The sequence below is a fragment of the Leucopleurus acutus genome (assembly GCF_964270905.1).
Source record: "Leucopleurus acutus genome assembly, chromosome: 2".
NCBI classification, from domain to species: domain Eukaryota; kingdom Metazoa; phylum Chordata; class Mammalia; order Artiodactyla; family Delphinidae; genus Leucopleurus; species Leucopleurus acutus.
Genome location: NC_139143.1, coordinates 127109622 through 127134789, shown reverse-complemented (window position 1 = coordinate 127134789; position 25168 = coordinate 127109622). Strand labels below are relative to the sequence as shown.

At 39.1% G+C, this 25168-nt stretch overlaps 1 protein-coding gene across 1 annotated transcript in view; it reads left to right on the top strand.

Moving 5' to 3' along the window:
* Window positions 1–11325: 11325 nt before the first annotated feature.
* Window positions 11326–25168, top strand: part of ST6GALNAC3 (ST6 N-acetylgalactosaminide alpha-2,6-sialyltransferase 3) — a gene marked incomplete at its 3' end in the record, with an annotated part of 339913 nt that continues 326070 nt past the window's right edge. Inside the window, exon 1 of the mRNA XM_082863423.1 lies at window positions 11326–11372. The remainder of the gene's footprint in view (window positions 11373–25168) is intronic.

The window sequence follows — 25168 nt, the reverse complement described above, 5'->3', positions numbered from 1 at the left end:
CTCACTGATGGCAGACCTTGTGCGTAACAGGGGAGATCTTTCTGCCTTTGCTATTTTAGCACAGGAGACTATAAGTAATAAACTAATATGCTTTATGTTTCATGAGCAATTCAAATTACAGTCGAATGTTAAATCCAGAATTAATAGGAGAACTGTTACTTAGAAATTCAAATGTTTTTGGCACAATACTACTTATTATCATCATGAGACCTGTGCCTTTGAAAAACTGTACTTGTGTTCAGCGAAAGACTGTTTAATATGTATGCGTTCCTCAACCAAGGTTCAACTTTGACCTGTAAGAGGATTCTTTAAAGAGATGCTGGAAGGTGCAGCAGTTGATACCTGTGCATGAGGATGGGGTCCATATGAATGTGTGTGAAGGGTAGTCTAACTATTTTCAAAAAAAGGGGGTTTGTTGTTTTTTTAACTTGTGCAGTCTTGACAAGAAGAAAAAAAACCCAGAGGGTTTTTACATCGGTGAATTCCAATGTCCTGGGAAACTCCAGGACTCTGTCATCCTCTCTTCATGGATTTGAGGTTATACTTACTTTAGGTTTTAGGGTGAGGGATAGGTGTTTAAAATAGTCCAGGCTCCGTTCCTGATTCTCTTTGTTCCCTAGAATGATGATGACAATGATAACCATGACAACTATAATAATACCACCATATTTCATGTATTTAAAAATGTTTTTCTATTTTTTCACATGTCTGAGAAGGAGGTGTGTCTTATACACAATACCTTGCAGTTGCTATTTGCCTACAACGAAGTTTAATTCTTCCAGATAGGATTTGTGTTGTTTCAGATGGTCACCTGGGGATACTACCATCCGGAGACCACTTTCAATTGAATTATTTACTGACTTTTACCTTGAATCACACTGGTAGTGTGAACTTGTATCAAAAACCTGCATGAGTATCTGACTGTGGTTCAGGTTCTCAGGGGAGATTATTTTTCCTTTCTCTCTTCTTGCTGTGCCTTTCTGGATGGCAGCTCTATTTTTAGAATATTCTGACTTTAAGGGAATAGTATTTTGGTGTCAGCTTTTTGCAGAGACAACTTAGACTCCCCACCTTGTTTTCCTTTCTTATCATATTTAGAGTAACGGTGTGATGGACAATTGATGGTGTCTTAGATCTGATGAAATACTCTAACAGTAAAAGCTAACATGTGCTGAGCACTTTCCATTTTCCAGGCGGTACTGTAAGGCCCTTCATATGTAGTAACTCATTTAAACCTTTAACAATCATATTAGGCAGGTACGATTTTTTCTCCAATTTTAAGTAAGAAAACAGAAGCACAAACAGGTTAAACAATGTGCCCAAGGATACCTGTGTTGGCTCATTTAGTGTAAGTGTATTGGCCCAATACAGGATACCTGTATTGGCTCATTTTAGTGTAACTTGACCACCCTGAGTCTACAGATAGGCTGCTGGTGAGAATCTAATTTCATCCCTATAAAGCTTCTGGCACAATATCTGATAACTTGCTGAGCACACAGCAAACAGTTGCAAGTTCCTTCTCTCAGAAAATGGGCCATTGTCCTTATTAGAAGGACAGGCAATCCTTCTTTTATGCACTTTTCATTCCATGATGCGGAATTCTAGCTTTAAGTGTTCTCCTCAGACAAGAGTTGGTTTTCTAAAAAATGTGAATTCTTGTAAGTCTTTTCATGATGTGCTGTATAAATGATGTTGCTCTAAGCAGATCTGAGAGTTCTATCAGGAACTTCAAAGCAGTGCTCAGCGAAAAGTCTGGTTTAACAAAGACTCAAATTCTTCCCACTTCACTTTATATTCCCCCTCCTAACCCTCCTCCCTGACCTCCCCTCCACACTTACATCAAATCTACACAGAAATCTCCAAGTGAGGTGAATTAAGAAGAAGAAAGAAAAGAACAATTTCCCCTCATAGAAAAACATTTTCCCTAATGATCCTAAACTAAAACTTTTTGGATGATTTACTGCTTATATTTAGAAGAGAATAACTTTGAATCCCTCCATTCTTTCTTCTTTCTCCCCTTTATTCTTTCCTTTCTTCCACAAATATTTACTGAATGTCTTTTAAGTTCAAGACACTGTGTTTGATGCTGTCTGTATGAGAGATGTTTCTCAGCCTTTGTTCACGTCCTCAAGGAATTTTTATAAAGAAAATTATAGAGGAATTCTCCCCTCTCTCCCTTCCTCCCTCTGCATTCCTCTTTATCTTTTTCTTCCATCTTCTTTCACTGCCTACCACCCCCACCCTACCCTCATCCATGAACCGGAAGCCAGGGAGAAATAGAGGGCTTTGGGGAGGTACACTATTTAAGCTGAGTTATATTTGAACTTGTAGAGATGGGGATGGTAGAAAACAGCAGGGCACCAGTGCGGAGCAGCCTTGACAAAGTCATAGGAACTGGGTAGCCAAGGGCCGTTGGAGCGTGGTGAGAAGTCCAGGTGGAAACATGGAGGGCATGAAAGGAGAAATGGGAGATGAGGCTTTCAAGCATCCAACCATCCCTTCTTACTTCACTGGCTATGTGGAGAATCATGTGAGGTGGTAGGCCTGAAACTGCTTAAAAGGTAAGTGTTTTATAGTGTAATGTCACATAAATTCATGTGACATGGTAAGAAAACTCGGTGTCATCGTCATCGTCCTCATCATTGTCATTCTCATCATTATCGTGATGCTTCTGGGCAGGACTCCCTCCCTAATGACATTACGACCACCAGAATTTATCCTTATGCTCCACTTCTGTGTCCTAAACACAAAGTAAGAATTGGATTCTAAAAGACAAACATCTTTTTAAGAGTAAAAGATGCCAAGCAGATGTTCATAGAAACCAAGTAAGGCCAATGAAGACTATAAGTTGGCTGAGAATAAAACAAAAGCACCTGGTCTGATGACCTAATTATCTTCATTGCCCCTGGTTAGTTAGCCCCTCTCTTCCCTCAACAGAATGTCAGGGGACAGGGAGAGGGCAACAGGTGGACTGGAACATATTTCTTGCCATAAGTACTAGGATTTAATGAAAAAAGGAGAAAAGATAACTTCAGGTTCATCTGCCCCAGTCTCTGAGGTTCTCATCATGAGAACCAGTCTTTTGGATTAAATTTCTCTGTGTCTATCTGTACAGCCACACTGAGAGACTGCTTGCAGGGTCCTTCATTTTTCATATTCAATATCTGTCTTCAGCTCTATCTTGTGGTTCTGAAGAACTTTCATTTTTTTCTGCTGTGTGAAAGGATATATGCTGTAGCAATACGATAAAGATGAAGAAGCAAAATGATATAAAACTGGTTTTATATAATTTTACAAAATAGACAAACTCAGTGAATGTAGCCATGATTTTTTTCATTTGGTACTGTAGCAGTTTAAAAGTCGAAATGGGTCAGGAAACCTAATTCCCTCCTCAAATAAAAGAAGGAAAATGTGCAGGCATATTGAAAACTCATTGACATGTTTCATTAGGCTTTAAAATGTGTTAGAAAGTTCAGTGTGACCTCTTATCGTGCCATCTGACGCTCAGAATGTTCACATTAACTTGAACTTCTCTAGTGTTTGCAGCTATAAGAAGTCTCCTTTGGGGGAAAAAAAATCCCTGAAGAAGTTTTGGCCATCTGTAATTTTTCTCTAGGACTAGCGTTTTGAACAGAATAATTTATGACAATGGGGGTGCCCATGAGAACTCTATTGCTTTGGCTTTTGTTTATTGGATTTGTAATTCTTACTGGACTGTACCCAGTCTGAACTGGACTGTCTGAAGGTGATGTGTGATGTGGCTCCGAATTCTTTTTTTTTTTTAAATTTAATTAAATTAATTTATTTCTTATACAGAAGGTTCTTATTAGTTATCTATTTTATACACATCAGTGTATACATGTCAATCCCAATCTCCCAGTTCATCCCCCCCACCTCCATCACCTCCCACCCCTCGCTTTCCCCTCTTGGTGTCCATATATTTGTTCTCTACATCTGTGTCTCTATTTCTGCCCTGCAAACTGGTTCATCTGTACCATTTTTCTAGATTCCACATATATGCATTAATATACAAGTATGACTCCAAATTCTTAAAGTAGATCACCATATTGAAGATGTTCCACTGCTGTAAAAAATTCATTTTAATTTTATTTATTTATATATTTATGCATGTATTTATTTAAAGAAACCATCAACATTTTTCTGTTTGGCTGCATCTTCACTGAATAAAAAGATTATAGAATTGTGGAGCTGAGAAAAAAAGACATACCCATTCTGTCATGTTGGTTCCTATAAACTGTCTGAATTAAGACTCCATACTATTAATTGACAAAGGGTACCTAATATTCTCCAGCAGAAGTGGAAGAATAATTGCTTTATTTTCCCTTAGTGCTAATCAATGGTACCCTGTAGTTGTTTTTTTTAATACTGGGAATAGAGCCAGAGTTAAATTTGTCCACAAATTACTGATTTTGAAATAATATAATTGCTATGCTTCAGATCAGCCTCTTAATTTTCCATATGAATTAGGTATTTTGCTTATTGACAAAATGTATTACAAAATCTGCTAATGGCTAGTACCAGTTTTTAAAATTTCTGAACCAATCCTGTAAGAGTGTTCCTGTTGGTATGAGTAACAATTAACAACTTAGTTAATTCATACAGTAAAACACAGACTCTGGAGTCAGAATATCTGAGTTCAGTACCTGTCTTTACTATTTTCTTGCTCTGTGACCTTGGGCAAGTTACTCAACCTCTTCATATCTCTATTTCTTCATCTGGAAAGTAGGGATTACAGAAATATTTCTCCAACTAATAACACTCATTAAATATTATCTTCTCTTAAGTCTATGATGATTATTCATCCGTATCTGCTGTATCTGGACTTTATTCCCACTGGCCCTACTAGGAAAAGAAAAGCCAGTCTCTGAAAGTAACAATTGCAGTTTTCATATTGAGAATTCAGTGTCCCTTAGTGATATCTGAAGAAGTAGTCCATTGTTGGCTTTTGTCATTATCTTTCCTGAAGGGTCTTTCCCGCCTCTCCATTCATTGACTACACCACCTCCAGAGTGAGCTTTCCTTGATCAGATCTGACCCTCTCTATCCCACACTTAGACCCCTTCTTTGTATTCTGCAGAAAAGTCCAGACTCTGGCATGATATATAACTTCCTATAACCAGATCCCTTCCTGCCTCTCTAGCTTCACTTCCTCTGCCTTCTTCAAAGCCTGCTCTCAAAATATATTGCTTTTACCTATCGCATTTTCTTCACCAGCCTCCTGGATTCTGAAATGCCACTCTTTCTCCCATGTTGACCTTGTTTTTGACATTCACTACTCTATTCTTGATGGCCTCTAAGATTCTATTACCAGCTATGCTGCCTAAGGCTGCCCTTGGTAAGCTCCTGTGTGGACTCCACCAGTCTAGAATTGTCCACCTTTTTTTACCCTCCTTTTCTTATCCCCCCAACAAATGAGTGAGATTTCCCCCAGAGTTCACCGTAGTTTAGCAAGCAGGATCCAGTTTGTTGATTCAATAAATAAAGTGAAACAAATGAAGGGTTTTATGTATATACTCTGAGCTTTGATAATTCATCCTTGTGCAAATGGGATAAAGCTTTGTTGTATTCAGGGAGAACCAGATTTGGAGCTTGGCCAGTGGCACAACTTTTTATATGGGAAAAGAAATTATATTTGATCAGGTCACAAATAAGCAATGAGTAGGGTCCTATCAATGTGTGAGGTTACTGAGTAATGGTATAAATAATGCAGTTGGCACTGTGCTTTCATATTTATTATTGAGTAAATGACAGCATATGGACAAAAGTGCACCATTTTACCATGTAAGCAACTAATTCAGTCATTAAATAATACGATTTAAGTAGAAAAATACGCCTTTGTACTGTTGTTTATCATTTACGAAAAAGAAGCCAAAAAACTAGCAACCGACTAACCTAAAAGTTAAAGAATTTATTCTGTGGTTAAAGTCTGTGGTAAAAAGAATAAAAACATAAAAATGTTAATAAAGGTTGCAAAATTGCTAGGTCCAAATCTCGGCAATTGTTTTCTCCCTAAATCATGAATTCTCTGTGGGTTTTATTTTGAAATAGGTATTTCTGCTATAAAGTCTGATATCCTACTCTAAAGAGCGAGCAACTGGAATGCCACATTTTTGATGCATATTTTTGCAGCACAGAGGGGATTAAATTCTAAACGTCTCAGCTGTTAAAGGCCCCTTCAGACTCGCCCAAAAGAAGGAGAAAGCTTTCCCTAAAGCAATTCATCAGATCTATTTGGGCACAGTGACATTCTCTCAGAGCTTGTGTGGATGAGTTGTACTGAATAGTTCAAGTGTTTGCAGCTGCTTGGAATATTTAAGAAAAAGATATCTCTCAGTTCTTATCGTTGTTCCCATGGGCTGGCCAATGCTCACCACTGGCTGATGTCCACCAAGGATCTCACAGTTCGTGGTTATATCATAATAGGGACACCTTCCAGTTTTGAGTGCTCACTATGTGCCTAAAACTGTGCTTTGCTTTTTCCACCCATTATATCATTTAATGCTCACATGTCTGATCTTAGGGCAATGCCTTATTAAATTTATGTCTGTTTTCTGCAGTACGAAACGTTTGTTGAACTGAATCTTATGCACTATAAACTTGACAAGTACTTACTGTTGCTTTCTCTTACCTAATTGTTGGTTGTTGAATCTAGGGGATGCTCTGATTACCTCAATAAAGGCAGCAGTGATCACATCCATAAACAAATCGTTAGACGTAGAACACATGTGTAAACAAGTAGAGTCTAATTTGCTGACTGTTGATAGACTCAAAACAGTTAAAAGAACAAGCAACTGATGGGATAAACTTAATTCAAACAACTGGAAACAAGGTGTGGTGCGTTAAATGGCAGTTCGGAATAAAATGAAGTGATTGATACATCTGATTGGAAAGTGAAGAATATTTTAGAGTTATAAAACAGCACTTGGATGAATTTATCCTTTCATTATCCTAATGTAAGGTAGATGGGACAGATAAATGCATCTGACAATGCATTCGGCTTATTATTTTTTGTTATGATTTGAACCTTGTCCACTTCCCAGCATATCTCCCACTACTTATCAAATGACTTGCATGTTTCTGACCAAATTAAGGCCTTTCAAAAACTCCTGTGCCTTTGTCTGTGCTGTTCCCTCTGCCTGGCATGGCCTTCCCATCTCCACTTGCCTAACTCCTTCTTGTTCTTCAGGACTGCATTTGAACATCACCTCCTCAGACAAGCATTCTTTGAATTGTCCCAGGCACGGCTCTCCCCCCCCGTCTTCCTCTGGACTGCCACAGGGCCCTGTGCGTACCTCCATCACCCCATTTGATATGTGGTATTATAATTTTCTGTTTACTTGCCAGGTGCACTGAACTGTGACTCTTTGGAAGCATGGTCTGTCTGTCTGTCTTTTATGGTTTTATTTCTGTTTTTCAGCACCTTGCCAAGTCTACACAGAATGTGGACTCAATGAGCAGTTGCACCTTGAAGGAGTGAATATATTCACGTATATCATGGATATTGGTATTTTGCTACTTCCCCAACTCCCACATCCCTACACAGAGACACACACATTCTCACTGCATTCTGGTGTCTGTAGATTGTGAGTAGCCTCATCCATGGTTTTCATTGTAGTTGTTGAAGCTCAAGGTCGCGATCTGGCAGAAGTGACTACTAGAAGAATGGACTTCATGTTGAGTCCCATTGTCCTTGTGTCCAGAATGTGCTTGACATTAGACCTCTTCTAGTGAAATTTCAGGGTGGTTTTATATCAGCACTATGGGAATGCGTTCATGTTAATCAAGAATATGGAAATATAAAGAAAGGCAAAGAATCGGGTTCAGACAACGCAACAGAAATGGGGCTGGAAGCCGGAGCTGTGAAAAGAGCCCATCTGCCCACTGCAGACTGTGATCCAGGCTCAGCACAGAGGAGTCGGTGTCTGGCTTCCACTCCCCGTTTGCTCCCCTCGTCTGCTCTCTGCTCATTACTTGGTTCCCTTTGACAGAACATGGGAGGCAGACACGGATTACTTGGGGAGCGGGCTTTTACAAGTGTGATTTAATTCCATTTTGAAGTTTCTGTCAAAAGGGCTGATTTATTTTCCTCTCATGGATGCATTATGTATGTGTTGCTATGTGAGATCAGTGAATTCAGAAAGGCCCTCCATGCTTTGGTCCCCAGACCCTCAGCCGTGCAATGCAATGCGGCAGCTGAGAGAAGCAGAGAGCCATGCTGGGCTCTGGAATAGACAAAGGCACAAATCCCATCTGGGTCTCCTTCAAAGCAAGCTGCTGTTTTGCAACAATCTACCCGTAAAAAAAGGTTCTTACCAGTTTACTTAATGGGTGACTGGCTCTTGTGCTTTTATTTAGCCATCTGTTCTGGCCTATGTCCCTTTCAACTTGTAAGATCCGTCACCTCATTTAAGCTGTTACCTTGACACATTGCGATGTTGTGGACATAGTGATTCCACGGAGGAGCAAATTAAAACAGGTTTTCATGATTAGAAAGTTAAATGAGGTAAGGCTGTGGTAGTTACTGGTGAGATGAGGGGTTTTGAGGAGGCAGAACTCAAGGGACTTTCAGGTGACTGGAAGATGGGGCTGGCTGGACAGGGGGATGGATGGGCTTTTCCACATCACAGGAGCTGAACAAGAGCAAAGACTTCTTTTAGGTGTGTCTGACTTTGTGGCCTTGCTCTGCTGCCCTGACGGAGACTCTGACCGGGGAGGATACAGGGGCCACCTTTGGGTTTCTTTTCTCCTTTGGGACATTCTGTGACGAGTAAAAGGAAGCCAATTCCACCAGGAAGTGGCGAGCTAAAAATACAACAGCACCCATTCCCAGAAAGTTACTTAGTTTCCCTTAAGTTTGAAGAAGAATCAGGGGCGAAGCCCAACTTCAGGAAGGAATACTTCACTGTGTCTTTGAAATGGAGTGGGACCCTGTGGTCCCCACCCCCCATGTCCTCTGCCTGCCTTTTGTCTGTGGAAAAACTTTAGCCAGAGAATAAGTTTAATCAGAGAAGTGAGAAAACGCAGAAGCAAAGGAAAACAGTCCAGCAAGACTAAATAATAATAGTTTAGTCAGTAAGCCTAGTTGAGGACCTTTAACTCCTCCTTAAGGGCTATAGATAACATTCTGAGCCGTATCCTGTGAGCTGTCTCATAGATACTGAAATCCCCACCAGGTGGAAGAAGTTAACTATGTGATGACAAGACTGTAGCCATGACATAAGCTGCCACAATTATGAGAATTGGCTTCAAAGAAATAGGAACCAACTGACCCTGGAACTTCAGACTAACTGTCCCTAACACAATCAAGATGATGCTGGTCAGACTGCCACATGACTAATTTCAAGATGACGGAGCTGATAGAACCCCCCATCTTTAAAAGCTCTTGACCACTGGTTGTCAGCGCGGGGGCCACTCAGCCTTTGGGCAGGTGTCCACCCTCCCCCGTGGTGCTGGCACCCAAAATAAAGCAAACTTTCCTTTCCATCAACCTTGCCTCTTTAGTACTGGCTTTTGAGCAGCAAGCAGCCGGACCCCCGCTTTCGGTTACATCTTCACCCTGGAGACAAGGCTGAGTTGTTCCTGACATCTGCCCTCAGCTCTGCTCTTTCTTCTTGCTCTAGACTTGACTTTCTGCCTGACCCCTTGATGGCTCCGTCCCGATGACCCATCAGTCCTTGAAAAGTAGGACTTAGAAAGCCAAGGGCTTCGTCTTCTTACTCTTTTAAATCAATTCTGCCCTAACCACCCTGGTGTCTCCTGATATGATCAGTATTATTGCAGTTACCTGGACTCAAAATCTCAGGCATCTCTGAATTTTCCACCTGCCACGTCTATCCAATCAGATTATTTTCTGTAGCCAAGTTCTCTGTCTTCCACCTAAATTGAGTTTCTCATGTCTTTTCTCACCTTTTTACACTCCCTGCCACCGCTCTCATTTCCATCCCTCCTAGCCAATTGGAATGCTCTCCTAACTAGTTGCTGCCTATCTTTGGTTTCTCCCTGCTCCAAAGCACCTTACACACTGGCGTTTGATTATAACTTAAAACATTCACATTTCAAAAATTAAACAAACAAAAGTCTCCTTCTGCTTTCCATCAACTAACAAATTCAGTAGAGACTTCTCAGCTTGGTATCTGAGACAGTCCATAAAGTTATCGTTTGTATTTTCAGCTTTTTCTTCTTCTGTGTCCCAGTAAAACAAAGTGCTATGTGGCTATGAATAACGTCATGTTTTCTTGCCTCCTTACTCTGTTTCCTCTTCCTAGAAAGCTCTGATCGCACATCTCTATTGATTAAAATGCATGCATTTTATCAAGCTCAGTCTCAAATACATCTCTCCTTTCCCATGGCAGTCAGATGCAGTTGCTCCTACTCTGGTTTGATGACAACATGTTTAGGGGATGTTGTTATGCTGCTTGACGTGGATTTGTTTTCCTACTCTTATTGTTAGCTTTTTGAGTCTTTTGCATATCGTATAGCACAAAGTTTCCTTCCTGTAGAGGGTGCTAGGTGAAGAAGCGGAATATGATCTGTAAGGAGGCTGGGTCTATAAGAATGTGAAAAATCCATTTATTCATTCACTCAGGTGTTTGCTGGGTGCCTACAGTATGTAAGGTACTGTGTTAAGGACCTAGGATACGCAGAGCAGTGTGGCACAGTACGCCCCCGTTCTCGGAACTCAAAATTACATGCAGGAAAAGTCACATAAGGAATTATACCATGAAAAGTGCACAACAGTAGAAGTGCCTTCGAAGTATTGGAGTGGTGGGACTTCTTACCTCTATTAGGGTAGATAGGCTGGGGCTCAGGGGATAATGGTGGGGAGGGAACTGAGCAGTTAGGAAAGGCTACCTGTAGCTGGGAATGTCTGATTTGGGTTTTGAAAACTGCATAGGAGTCACCAAGGAAGGTGGGAAGGTAAGGAGGGATTGGAATGGGATGGAAAGATAATCCAAGAAATCTGCTGTTTGTTCTCAGAGGCTCAGCACACTAGGGCAACCTGGTCACCAAATGATTATTTTCTGTCTCCAAGTGAAATATCCTAAATGACAAAGTCCTTTGATCCCTTTGAAAGAGAAAGGGAGAGGAAGCACCTCACAGAGACTGCTTTTGACTGAAAGTCATTCATTCTTCTTTTCTTTTTGACTGTTTTGTAGAGAAAGTCTGTGATTGCAGTGAGCTTCATAGCAGCATTCCTCTTCCTGCTGGTTGTGCGCCTTGTGAATGAAGTGAATTTTCCATTGCTACTAAACTGCTTCGGACAACCTGGTGCAAAATGGATACCATTCTCCTATACATACAGGCGGCCCCTTCGAACTCACTATGGATACATAAATGTGAGGACGCAAGAGGTAAGACCTCAGAGGGTTACATAGGGTTTGAGGGTATCCATGGTAACAGCTTTTCTTTAGGAGCAAGGTGGCTTGCAATCAGTGAACTCATTACTCTCTGCCCCAGTGAGCTTCTTTGGGTCCCTGACATTTTCTGTTTTCTCCTTCTTAGACATTTACTGACACACGTCTAAAGTCTGCTGCCCCTCCTACATCAAATCTTCTGATTCACTGGCTTCATGTGGAGTTGAGGAAGCAATTACATGTTTTCCTGGTGGTTTGTGGCATAACATACATATCTTTCCATTTAGAAACTCTGATCAGCAGTTACCAGCTGGAGAACTGGCTGGCTTTATTTCTTGGAGGTCAACTGGTTGGGGGCGGCTCTTTGTAGAACTGCAGAGAAGCATTTATACTCGTTAAAACTCTGTAATCCTTAGACCTGGAGCTAGAAAAGGCCAAGCTGATTTAAAAATTCTCAGTGGCTGCAGAGAAAATGGGGTTTAAAGAGTTTCCAAATTTAAAGGGGTTAAAATCATTCAAATCCTATAATCACTGAACCTCTAAATCTTTGTAGCCAATTGATGGTACAGAAGAGGATGGAGGTATATTGACAAGTAGAAAGTATACACTGTGCCAGCACTTTTGCAAGCAAGGATTTGTGTCATGGAGCGAAGTAGAAATAAAATGGACCTCACAAAATGTATGAAGTGTATAGAAGTGATTAATAAAATTGTTTTCACCGTTTGTTTCAATGGAGTGGGATGAATGTGAGGTTAATATTCATCGATGCCAAGTCCAAGCCTGTTGGAAGTTGTTGGTGACAAAGGTACAAGTCATTAGTGTGTCTACATCACTGGGAAGAGTTTTGGGTCAGATCCCATTGAAAGGTCATTTTTGCAAAGATACGAGAGAGGAGAGTTACCCACAGAATGCTACTCCCATCCCAAGAGTTATTCTTAGCATCAGGGAGGGATGTTGAAAACTGGCTTGGTCCAGACCCTTTTGTAGGCAATTTCATGCCTGAGTCATTGCTTCTGGTTAGTTTGATTCTTTGAAAATTGTTTCTATATCTGCAGGATTTACAAGCTTCCTATTAGACCTTTATAGTTAAAAAAAAAAAAAAGGCACCATTAATAACATAAATTTTTAGGAGCCTTGATGTTTATCCTTTAATTGGCTTTGAATTAATTTTTTTAAACGTGTCTACTGCTTGAATTTGTTGAGGGTCCTAATAAATTGATTACCTATATAAAAATGTATCTCTTAGAGAATAGTTTGTTTCACTCTTGTCTTTTGCTACTTTTATTTCTGGCTGTCGTTTAATATCCTATAACTCTACTGGATTGTGTTAATCATTTCACAAGTGCCTGTCATGGGTAGAAAATGAAACATGTGACTGAATTGTCTCACGAATTACTTTCATGAGGGAAATCCCACCAAAGAGCCTTTCATTTGTTTAAATGTTAATAGACTGGATTTTGGAGTGTTAAGGGGAAAACTGACCTAGGGCTGCAGTTATTTAATTAGACATATTAACCAGCCACCTTTGAAATTCTTTTGGTATAATTTTTAATACAATGACTTTACTACGGGATATTGATCATGATTTTGATCATGTGGAGGTAATTTCTTGAGAGGGAACATGATTACTGGATAGAGTTTTTAGACTACAGAGGCACACAGGCATGATTTGAGTGCCAGTTCTCACACTTACAAAAACAAGGTCAACTAGCAAGTTATTACGAGGATTAAATAGGACAAAGTGCATGAGGTGCCCAGTTCCAAATTGATGTTCAATGAATGAGTTTCTTTTGCTGTCCCAGTACTTAGCAGTTATGACATGAAATGCTCCGTGTGAACAACACCAAAATACCAAAGTCTAGAGTACCAGACTTTAAATTTTAAAGGATCTGGATTCAGGAAGTAAACATATGAAGGAGTTCCCAATCTCATTAGAAATCAGAGTTTTGCAAATTAAAACCACAATGAGAAGGAAGAAAACAGCACAAGGAGGTAAATGTACACTAAATGTCAGATGGGCAAAACATCAAGAATCCAACAATACCAAGTGTTGGTGATGATGTGGAACAATAGAAACTCATATATTAGCAGGGGGAACAAGCACTTTGGAAAAAACAGCTTCCCATTATCGATTAAAGCTGAAGATCTGCGTACCCTATGTCCCAGCATTTCCAGTCATCCGTATATTCACTAGAGACATGCATGAGCACATGCAGTGGGAGGCGTGGATGACATGTGTAGCAGCATTATTCATAACAGCTAGGACCTGGAAGCAACCACATGTCTCTCAGTAGGAGAATGGTTAAAATTGTGCTACATACACTGGAATACCACACATCGTTGGAAATGAGGAAATTGCAGCCATATGTGATAATACGTATGAATCTTAGACAAACATAATTTTGAGCAAAAGATGCAAAAAATGAGAGAATACAAACAGTGTGATTCAATTTATAGATCACAGGAAGAGACAAAACTAAACGATGTTGTTTAGGGAAATGTATAGGAGGTAAAACTAAAAAGGAAAAAAAAGAGCAAGGGAATTAGATATCGCATAAGTGAGAAGAGCAGTTACCTCTGAGAGAAATGTGTGGTTTGTGATTAGTGCGAGTTTCTGAGATACCAGCAACATTCTATCTCTTGATCCAGCTGGAAGTTACACGGGGGTTCACATTCTGAATATTTATTAAATATACATTCATGTTGTATGCACTTTTCTCTATGTCTATTTTATAATAAAAAATTAAAAATACATTCTGAGCCCATGTAGGATATTTATGGACTGGAATCACACAAAGCGTTTTCATCTACTTTAACAGCAAGAAATATTTAACTAAAAAAAGCAATGGGATAGTAACCTATTTAAAATAAACTAAAAATATTTGAAATAGGCAATTTCATTTTATGTAAAAACTAGCAGATATACAGCTAACTTATTCCTCTAGTCTATGCATGATAGAAAGGGAGGCCCCATGCTGTGACATTAGTACAAGTAATAAGCAGAAAATTTTGCATGGAAGTTGAAAAACAATGTATAACACTCCAAAAGAATGACAGATTTTCCTCCAAACTCAGATAGTTCTAGGCTAAATTGGGAGGAAAACAAGTTTTGGTGACCCTTGTTGATTTCATCTTTCCTTCTCAAAATTCTACCCTTCCCACCCCCCATGTCTGTGCTCTACTCTTAGCCCAAATTCTCTGTGCATTAGTCCTCACCAAATAATGGCTTCAAGTGCAGGCCTTGCCAGAGATAATTGTATTAGACTATTAGACTCAGAACGAAAAATCTTCAAGAGCCAAAGTAATATAGCAAAAATGATAAGTGGTGGATTTGATGTTTTGGGGCAAATAGCTATAATAGTGGCCCTCAAATTTTGCATCAAAGATAACTACACACTCCTGTGTGCCTATTCACTCTATTCTAATCCGGAGAAGGGTCAATAGCGATGGCTGAGCTGAGTCAAGTGGTAACCAAGATGATCTATTTATTTGAAAATCTTGGTCCTTGAGGTTTTTTCAGAAATTTCTCAGAAGAAAGCACATGCTTTCTAGAAACCACCAGAAGTCCAAGAATTTTTTTAAACACATAGACATGCCAGCAATGATTTCCAGACTTAGAGCATCTGCAAACATGATCATTGTTGATGATGGTTTCATGGCCCAGTGCTTTAGCTGGATCAGACATTGCTGCCACTAGACAAAAATTTTATGAGCGGAAATGTTTACAAGAAAGAATGTCTCTCCACTACTGTCTAAAAAAAAGATGGGGCGCGGGAGTGGCAGGATTAGGTTGAAGATTTCGCGGACACTGGAGAGCTGAGTTGCTTGGGAGCAAAATTTGATTCTCTTGTTATCTTTAAAAACACGCCATTGTAAAGCAATTATACTCCAATAAAGATGTTTAAAAAAAAAAAGAAATAGTAAGTGAAAAATAAAAAAAATAAAATAAAATAATAAAAAACCAAAGATGAGATGAGTTCCGGTCCCTTTGGCTTGGCACAAGCGGAAGTATAAGCAGTCTCATGAATCTGTGACAGTCTGTCGTGAAGGCCTCCCATATAGTAAATTATACCCAGTTCAAGCTCGGCTTCATTTTATCAATTCACCTAGGTTTTGAATGGTCTGCTCCCAAAGGAAGTACAGGAAGTAAATGTGCAAAGAACACAGGAGAGATAAATAGATGGACTTAGTTATATTTCATATGGTTGGAGTATTTTTTTTCTGGTCCAGATCCATAAAAAGGAATATGCAGTGAAAACTATGAGGACTAATCTAGAAGAGTTAAATTGAAAGAATTAAAATACCCATCCCTTCACAATAATGACAGTCTAAATATAATACAGTTGGTGATTGGCTCCCAGTTTTTGCCCTGTCCCCCTTCCCTTTCCTAACCAGTGTAGGCTAAAGTTCTTATATTTGGGGGAGGAGAAGTCTTGAGAAGCAGGGAAACAAAATGAGTGCCAACTAACTCGGTGAGTGCTGAAATGCTGAAAGTCCCTGCTGGCCCCAGAACCCAGAATTCCTCATCAGTACTTACGTTTGAGCTGCCCGCCACCAGGAGGTAGTGCCATGCTGAAGCTGGGACCGGGAAAGATTTAGATTTTGCAAGAGGTCCTATACTTCCCCTGTGTCCCACCCCTGCTTTAATCCCTGACCTGCTAGCTGTTCATACTTGCCCTCTCATGTCACTACTGGTTAATAATGCAGCCTTCCATTTTAACAGGACTGAATTTGAGAGAATCCCCTTATAGCTTTATGGCAGTTACTGTATTATCCTTTGACCTTGGACATGGTAAAAAGCATATAACATCTATATGTGTTTCAAAAAAAAAAAAAACAACTCTGCTTTCTCCTTAATGCAAGTTTTAACGATTCATTTTAAATTAATTGCAGCAGAAAAAAGGTATAAAAGACCAAAAAAAGACCAAAGTACTGCAGGGCTTGGTTCCAGGTAATGATTGTTTCTCCCTGTTGAGATCTTGTCAGATTTTGAGGAAAGAGAAGGAAATGAACTTTAGGCTAGATTCTATCTGTAATTTCCAAACCATGGAATCAGTCATTGTGTTCTCTCTTCTGTGGTGACCTGGTGTGAGACATTGCTCAGAACAAGCAACCTGCAACTTGCTTGCATTAACTACTAGATAAGAGAATCAAGCTCTGGAGTTCGATAGGATGCCACAGCCAGATCTTCCTGGTGATCAGGGGGGTGACAGATGTCTCCATCTGATAAGAGAGCCCTAACCCATTAGAGCTGCAGAGGATTTCAGGTACTTGGGGCAGAGTGCTCTTTCAGGTGGTGCTAAGGATGTGCTAAGTGAAGAAGCACAGGATTTCTAGAACATAGCAATCAAGTTGTAGGGCTTATATTGGTTTGCTTAACAATTTAATGAGGCCGAAACATGTCTCTTATAAAAAGAGAACATTTTAAAGCTTCAAGCAGACTAAATAAGAATACTTAGGATCAGTTGCTGTGACAGACAGGCCGCACTAACCTAATTAAAGACGTGCATAACATATTGATGTTGCAATAGCATTTCCCGAATTGTAGTTATAGCGACAATTAAGAAACAGAGCTGACTTTCTTGGAAGTACAAGCACACACTCCACACATTCAAATAAATGTACACATGTAACTAAAGCTGACATGAATAGGTTTTCTGTATTTGGGAATATAGACTTTGGATTTTACATAAGTATATTGAGAGCAATGATATGCAAATATATGTTCCAAAAATTTTAAACTGATCAATTTAATTGTTAACTAAAATCTGAACATTCCATTTGTGTAATCGTAAAGCAAAATAACTTTCAACTATTGGCTTGTTATAGGAAAGGAAACACCTAAATTAAAATATAGCAAAGATTACTTCCTTGGCATGGGCATATTGGTCTCGTCATGTTGAAGATAATTTATCTTTTTCCTAAGCATGAGGGAGTGTACTTATTGAGTGGAGACAAGATTATGTTTCTCAATCTGGTTGTGAAAGAGCAGCTCCCAAACAGTGGCCAGATCTCAAGGCAGTCTAAGCTCCACTGCCAAATGAGAGGGACGGACACTGCTGCGGGTGATAACTCCAGAAAGCTTTTGTGGGAGAGGTGAGCCACGTATTTGATGGGACTGAGAGAGAAAGGAAAGTAGAGTTGAAGAGAAGAGCGAAAGTTTTGCACTGGCCATTTTCCTTCGGCTCCTACCACTCCCAAGTAGGCCAAGAGCGCTACACTTAGCCATAGTCAACTAACGTCTGCACTAGGAATCACCACCGCCTCACACTCTGTTGATTCACTTTTCACCTCTCTCTGGTTCCATTACCCTTACTTTTTATCTTCCAGTTCCCTATATTGTTTGGTTGGTTACCCGGTCTTGGAGTGCTCTTACCTTGATCCTGATGCCACGAAAACCGTATACGAGGTCACTTCTAATAATGCTTCATTTTGTATACCGCTGACCAGGACGTGGCACCCCATGTTCAAGGGGCCCCTGAGGCACCGCCATAGGCCTGCGTGATCCTCTGACTTTCCAGAGAAAGAAATCAGACACCTGTGGGGGCAGTAAGTAGGGCAATCTGCCTGGAATGCAATTTACTCTAGGGGATAGAAGGTAGAGGATACATTCACTGGGTAATTATGATCTGGGGATGTGAATGGGATCCCTGGAAAAGGAAAAACTACACTCTTACTTGCAAAACAGTAATGCATATGTACAATGTATGTATCCATCCATAGTCATGAACCACTATGTAAAATATACAGAAAGTAGATCCGTATGCACATACATGCATGCAATATATACATGCACGCATGCTCACAGGACAATTTACACTTTCTCAAATACAAACATACAGAGACTATATACATATACACTATATTATATCATAAAATGGTTAATAAATATAATTTTCTGGTTAAGTATATATAGTGCCTTTTATTGCTTGCCACTGTCCCTTTATTACAGAAACGATCCCTTCCCTTCTGACTACAGGGGTGAGCAGAAGATTCAGGCCAGTGATTGACCAATCTCGTGACGGGTCAAGGGGTGGACATATGGCCCGAGATGAACCATTCTGAACCCTTCCCAGAGTTTATTGTTTTTCTGTGTAATGCTATGAGAAAGGCCCTCTTTTCTTTTTAGTGGTAGAGCTGTGGAGATATGATTCTCTGGGTGTCAGTGGCTGTGTTCCCTGGAGAGAATGAGACCAAGACGTTGAGAGAAGCAGAAACCAGTTGCAGAGCTCAAGCAAGGGCCTGGACCGTACTCTAGTGGTGAGACCAGCCATTCTTGAAGTCAGCCTACCCACCTCTGTGGTTTGACTGTAGAAGCCAGTAAATCGCTCTCTTTCATGTCTGCATGTTTCGATTATGTTTTGGTCATCTGCAACCACAAGAATCCTAGCTGAGATATATATATATATATATATATATATATATATATATATATACATATATATATATATACACACACACACACACACACACATTACATATTATAGTTATTTGACAGCAACAGCAACCAAACATTCTGAATCTCATCTTTAAACAAAGTGCTGCCTGGAGGATGTGAGGAGTTATCTTTCCAAATCCATGTTTCAAACGTGCTGGGAGGCCGAATATGAGAAGACACATCCGTCAGTCCATCAGTTGGCTCAGGTGTCTGCAGAGATGCGCCCTATATATCTCCCTGCTCAGGGACATATGTTTAGGAAATTAGCTTGTCCTTTTGAGGTAGGAATGTGAAGGTCACAATTTCCCAAGGTTATAAAGCCAGAAAATGACCCGATAAGACTCATTACTTACTGAATTTCTAGTCTTACTCAACAGATTAATCATATAGTTTTATGATGATTATTCAGATGAAATCTTCCTTATTGCTATGAGGCATCATCAGTCAAAACAGATTGATTTTTACTTTACAAATCACATCTGTTATTGATGAAAGATCTGGTATTATCATGGTTTTCAATGTAGTAATTGGTTCCCCAGGAAGATATAAGGGAATTTTATTCATTATCCAACCTTAGATAGAAAAATGCTCATTTGCCAGTTGTATGTTAACACTCTTGAAAGGGGCGTATTAGAAATTCAAATATCAAATTACCTCATGTGTGACAAGCAAAGAAAAACAAAACAGAGTACCCACAAAGACCACCCTGACTTGAAAGTTGAAAAAGATAATAGAACTGGGGCCCCAATGGTAAGAGTTTTTGTTCATCTTTTCTCAAGTTCCAGCTAATAGCCTGACAGAGTGACTAGCACAAAACCATTCATCAAGTAGCAGTTCAGCCACCAAATATTGAATAAGTCCTTGTTCAGTTCCAGACAATGTGCTAAGGCTCAGCAATGAACTCCACTTTAAAGAAAAATTAAGATTGGGGTTCACTAAGGAAGAGAAAGAGAGAGGTTTGGTTTGATTACAAGTATCCTGGAACAATACCACCTAGAGGGCATTGACATTTCAGCATAACAGATTTATTCTGTTGCTGTTAAGAATAGTGAACATTCAAGTAATTTCAACTAAACGATTGTATTCAATACCTGGAAGATAATTTGTCACTAAGTAGATGGCATCAGATTGTGATTTCTCATTTTCCAGAGTAGGCTTACAAAGGCTTACTTACAAAAGAAAAGTATTCATTAAAGAATTTTTTATTTCAAGAGTAACTATATAGCTCCTATATTAAATATTATTCCGTAAGGCTTTGGAAGAGGTATATCTAGTTAATTGAGTAATCTGGCTAATAGAATATTTTAAAGTATTTAGTAAACATATTATTTAAAAGGAAAATGAAATTAAGAGTTCTGGTCTGGCAATACGGTGGCCTGAGATAACCTGACAATTCTGCTGTAACACCAGGACATGCTGGATAAAATAGGATATATTATTTAATGCCCAGCTGGCTTTGCTAGAAAGGAGGGAAATCATCAGGCACCAGAAACTGAGAAGGAATGGAAAGAGAGGTATAAGCCCGAAGACTGATGGTGCGGTTTCCTGGGAGTTTATCAGTATCAGTGACTGAGGAGATGGGTTATATCCACCGTACAGGTTAGAGGGCAAGGCCTGGGTCCAGCAAAGGCAGAGAGTAAGAAACCCCCCTCCCCTATCCTAAAGCTGGGCTTTTACAAGCTTTCCCCAAGTGAAAGGTTGGGCTAGGAAAGAAATCATGAAAACTGGCACAGAAAACAGATGAGGAAGCTTATTTATATCTTTGGTCTTTAGATAACAAAAAATTGTCCCTGGAACTTCAAAATGCCAGATGTGTACCCTAGTGGTTTTACAATTTGAATTTTACTGCTTGCACTTTCTAGGAACTGTGCAAGCTGAGAAATCAACCAAAAATTTGGTCCCTAGCTGGTAATAAACTGGAGCTAAAGGAATTGGGACTCCTCTAGAGGGTGTTCCCGTAACCCAGACACAAGGGATCCTTAGAATGCACTGTTAGAAATTATAAAACACAAGGAAGTGGTCTATTTATTGTGATTATTCACATGCTTTGCTATAAAAAAATATGACTGTTTGACTATGATGTGTTTCCCTATGCCCAATCGTGGTGTTTCATAATATACTGAACATTTGCTCTATCATCCTCCTCAACTGAAAATTCTGAATTCCAAAATATACCTAGTCAAAAGGATTTGGGATAAGGGATCATAGGCCTGTGTGTTTAAACACCTCACACACCATTATCTTTTAGTCCTTACAGACAACCTACTATTTCACTAATCTAACTCATTTTCCAAGGCCCCAAATTGGTGATGCTATGCCTGTGACTTTGGTTATCTTGTGAGGCAAAGGAAGAGACTGAGAACGCCTTGGTCAGCAAATTACATTAAATGGTTTCATGGAGGCTTTATCCATTCAAGTCGGAAATCTCATTGGATCACACTTGCTGAAGCCACTACATGCTGGACACTTTGCTAGGCTCAGGAATTGTAAAGACGAGAACACTCTGTCTAAAACTACAGAACAATTTTTCTTAATGTTAAATGGTAATAAGTGAGATAAAGTAGTATATGCAGAGGATTATTTTAACTCTTTATATGTAGACATAGAAAGAAGTTTTGGAGACGATACCTCGAAATATTAACTGTAGTGGTCTATGTCTGGGTGGTACATTTTAGGTGACCTTTTGCTTAAACATGTTTTCCAGTTTTTATACAATGAGCACATATTGCACTTATTACTAGAACAAATTACTAGAATTAAATATTTTTTAAGCAATATCTATCTGTGAAACACAGATCTATCTGTGAAACAGCTGTTTCTGTTATCAAAAAAAAAATAGAATTAAAAATGTCTAGATAGGTATATTGTTTGGAGTACTTTTAGAAGTGAGTATTCTTTTACTCCATTGTGGCTTGCTTATAGTGACTTCCTTCCAAAGTACAACATGGAAATGGGAAAAAAAGTAATTTTACAGTGGAGAAACTTGACAGACTCTACCTGAGCCAGGTGGTCAAGGTCAACATCAATAGCGATAAATCATGTTGGTAGTATGTTCCCTTAGGAAGATGTGATGAAAATGGCAGTTTGCCTCTGAAGTCTTCTTTCCCCAAACCCATAACCCCTGACTAATGAGAAAAACACCAGAGAAAAAACAAGGAAAGTCTGAGAAACTTCCAGAGCCTTGAGGATCCTAAGAAGATATGTCTACTAACTGTAATGTGGTATCCTAGATGGGATCTTGGAACAGAAAAAGGGCGTTAGGTCAAAACTAAGGAAATCTCAATCAAGTATGGACTTTAGTTAATAGTAATTTACCAGTATTGTTTCATTCATTATAACAAATGTATCATACCAAAATACGATTTTGATAATAGGGATAACTGGATGTGGGGTATATGGGAACTCTGTATTGTCCTCTTATTTCCTGTAAATCTAAAACTGTTCTAAAATTTAAAAAGTTATTGTAAAAAATGGATTTGGGTTTTTGACCTGTGTATCTATCTGGAAGGCTGGGATTGCCATTAACTGAGATGGAGGAAGACACAGAATGAGTGGTTGAAAATAGTTTGAAATATATACTAGTCCAGCTCCATAGGGAAGGGATGTATAAGACAAATGCATTGCGAATACATCATTGTTTTAATTTTCTATACCGAATACAACATACTTTTCGGGGAAAAAAATAAGTATTATAGAAATAATTCCTGCCTTCTCCTCAAAAAACTTATGAAATACAAGTCCTTCAAAGATTCCCCCAAGAATACATGTGGAAGTCAGTGTGAGCTTTTAAATTCCTCTTAGCTGTACTCATACACTTCAGCAGTTTCTTTTATTGTACAGCAAACCACTTTTTTAGCAATGTAAATTATTTGTGGAATTTCTGGGAAGAAAAGGTACAAACTAAACAACTTTTTGGTCATTCCATATGGTATTGTATTTTGCCAATAACTCTTTCTAATAAAGTTTAATAATATTTGTTGGATTGAGGACACTTAGCCATCAATAATAGTGATGCTGATGGTGGTTAATAAGCCAACACAGGTAGTGCTTACTATGTGCCAGACATTGTTCTAAATGCTTTACATATACTAATTTATTTAAGCCTCATAATAACCCTAATAAGTAGGTATTATTATCATCCCATTTTTCAGATGAGGAAACAGGGGCATAGAAAGGTTAAGGTGGAGTTGCTGAGACTTATCCCCTGGCTCTAGAGTTCCTGCTCTTGACCACCACACATACTGTCTCTTGTAATAATAGCTACCATTTATGTAATCACATCTCTGCTCTGGAAAGGCTTATGAAACTTGAGGATAAAGAGAGGGACCACTTTTCTCCTCAAAAAATGCCTCTTCCACATTTCTTATATATGCCAGAGATAGGCAAATGCTCACTGAAGCATTTTGATAATTTCAAAATGTCCTGTATAGGTTATTTTGCCTATAGTTTTAGTACATGGAAATACTGTGCACAAATGTTATATTTTTCTCGTCTTTGTTATTTCTCCCAAAACCCTTGAGACAGAAGTACTTTTATTTAAATATCCTGTTATGCAATCATTTTCTATATATTCTTTCTCTATATGCACATATTTGTGAAGTTGTAATTGTGGTGTATGTAAAAGTTTATGGATATTTTTTACATTGCTAACCATTTATCATTACTATCCTACAATCCTCTCTTTCCCTTTGTTTTGGGAAGCCCATTTCATATATATATATATATATATATATATATTTATGGTTCGATTTTCATACACTGTGAAATGATTACCACAGTAGGTTCAGTTAACATTCATCTTCTCATATAGATACAATAAAAAGAAAAGAAAGAAGAAAAGAAAAAAAGGATCATACAATTCTAAACACTTTTCTGAAAAGTATCTGTTTTGCCCACAATTTTTTTCTATTTTTTAAATCAAAATATAGTTGATTTACAATATTGTGTTAGTTTCAGGTGTACAGCAAAGTGATTCAGTTATATATGTATTTCTTCAGATTATTTTCCATTCTAGATTATTACAGCATATTGAATATTGTTCCCTGTGTTATACAATAAATCCTTGTTACTTATCTATTTTATGTATAGTAGTTTGTATCTGTTAGTCCCATACTCCTAATTACACCCCCTCTTCCCCTTTGGTAACCATAAGTTTGTTTTCTATGTCTGTGAGTCTGTTTCTGTTTTGCATATAGATTCATTTATATTATCTTTTAGATTCCACATATAAGTGATATCATATAATATTTGTCTTTCCTTGTCTGACTTACTTCACTTAGTATGATATTCTCTAGGTCCATGCATGTTGCTGCAAATAGCATTCTTTCATTCTTTTTTTATGGCTGAGTAATAGTCCATTGTGTGTGTGTGTGTGTGTGTGTGTGTGTGTGTGTGTGTGTGAGTGTGAATGTATATATGTATATATATGTATGTATGTGTGTATATATATATATTTTTTATTAGCTCTATTTTTTGTGCTCATTATTTTGGTTCATTGATCAACATTTGTTTTTGGTAAATACTATATATTTTTTTTTTTTTGCGGTACGCGGGCCTCTCACTGTTGTGGCCTCTCCCGTTGCGGAGCACAGGCTCCGGATGCACAGGCTCAGCAGCCATGGCTCACGGGCCCAGCCGCTCTGCGGCATGTGGGATCTTCCCGGACCGGGGCATGAACCCGTGTCCCCTGCATCGGCAGGCGGACTCTCAACCACTGCGCCACCGGGGAAGCCCGGTAAATACTATTTTTAAAATTATTGTTCCTTGTGGGATTAGACTTGCTTCCTCTTTGCTCAACTTTTTTTTCAGAATATTAATTCACCTCTACATCATTTTGTTGAACAAAATGTAAAGTCTCGGTTGTATCAGCCAACTATGTGCATAACAGTGTTGTGTAACAAATCACCCCCAAACTCAGTGGCTTAAACAATGATAACTTATTCTTGCTCACTCTTCTGTGGGTCAGCGGGGATACTGCCCATCCAGTGGGCTCTGCTGGGCTTAGCTTCAAATATGCAAGTTAGGCCCAGGTCTGCTTCCTGTGTCACTCTTCACTGATGACCTCTGGGCCAACTGGAGTATATTCTTCTCACGGGGAAGGCAAAAGCACAAGAGATTAAGCCCAACTTTGGAAGCACATTGCAAGCTTCTGCTGGCTTCACATCTGCTGACATCTCATTGACCAAAAGCAAGTCGCAGAGCCAAGCCCAATATGAAGATGCAAGAAAGTACACTTCACCCACCATGAGGCCAAGGCAAGTTACATGGCCGAGTCCAACATCATTGGCGTGGAGTGTACTCCTCCTATGGAGGTCAGTGTAGAGAGAATGCATATTTGCTTCAGATAACTTCATCT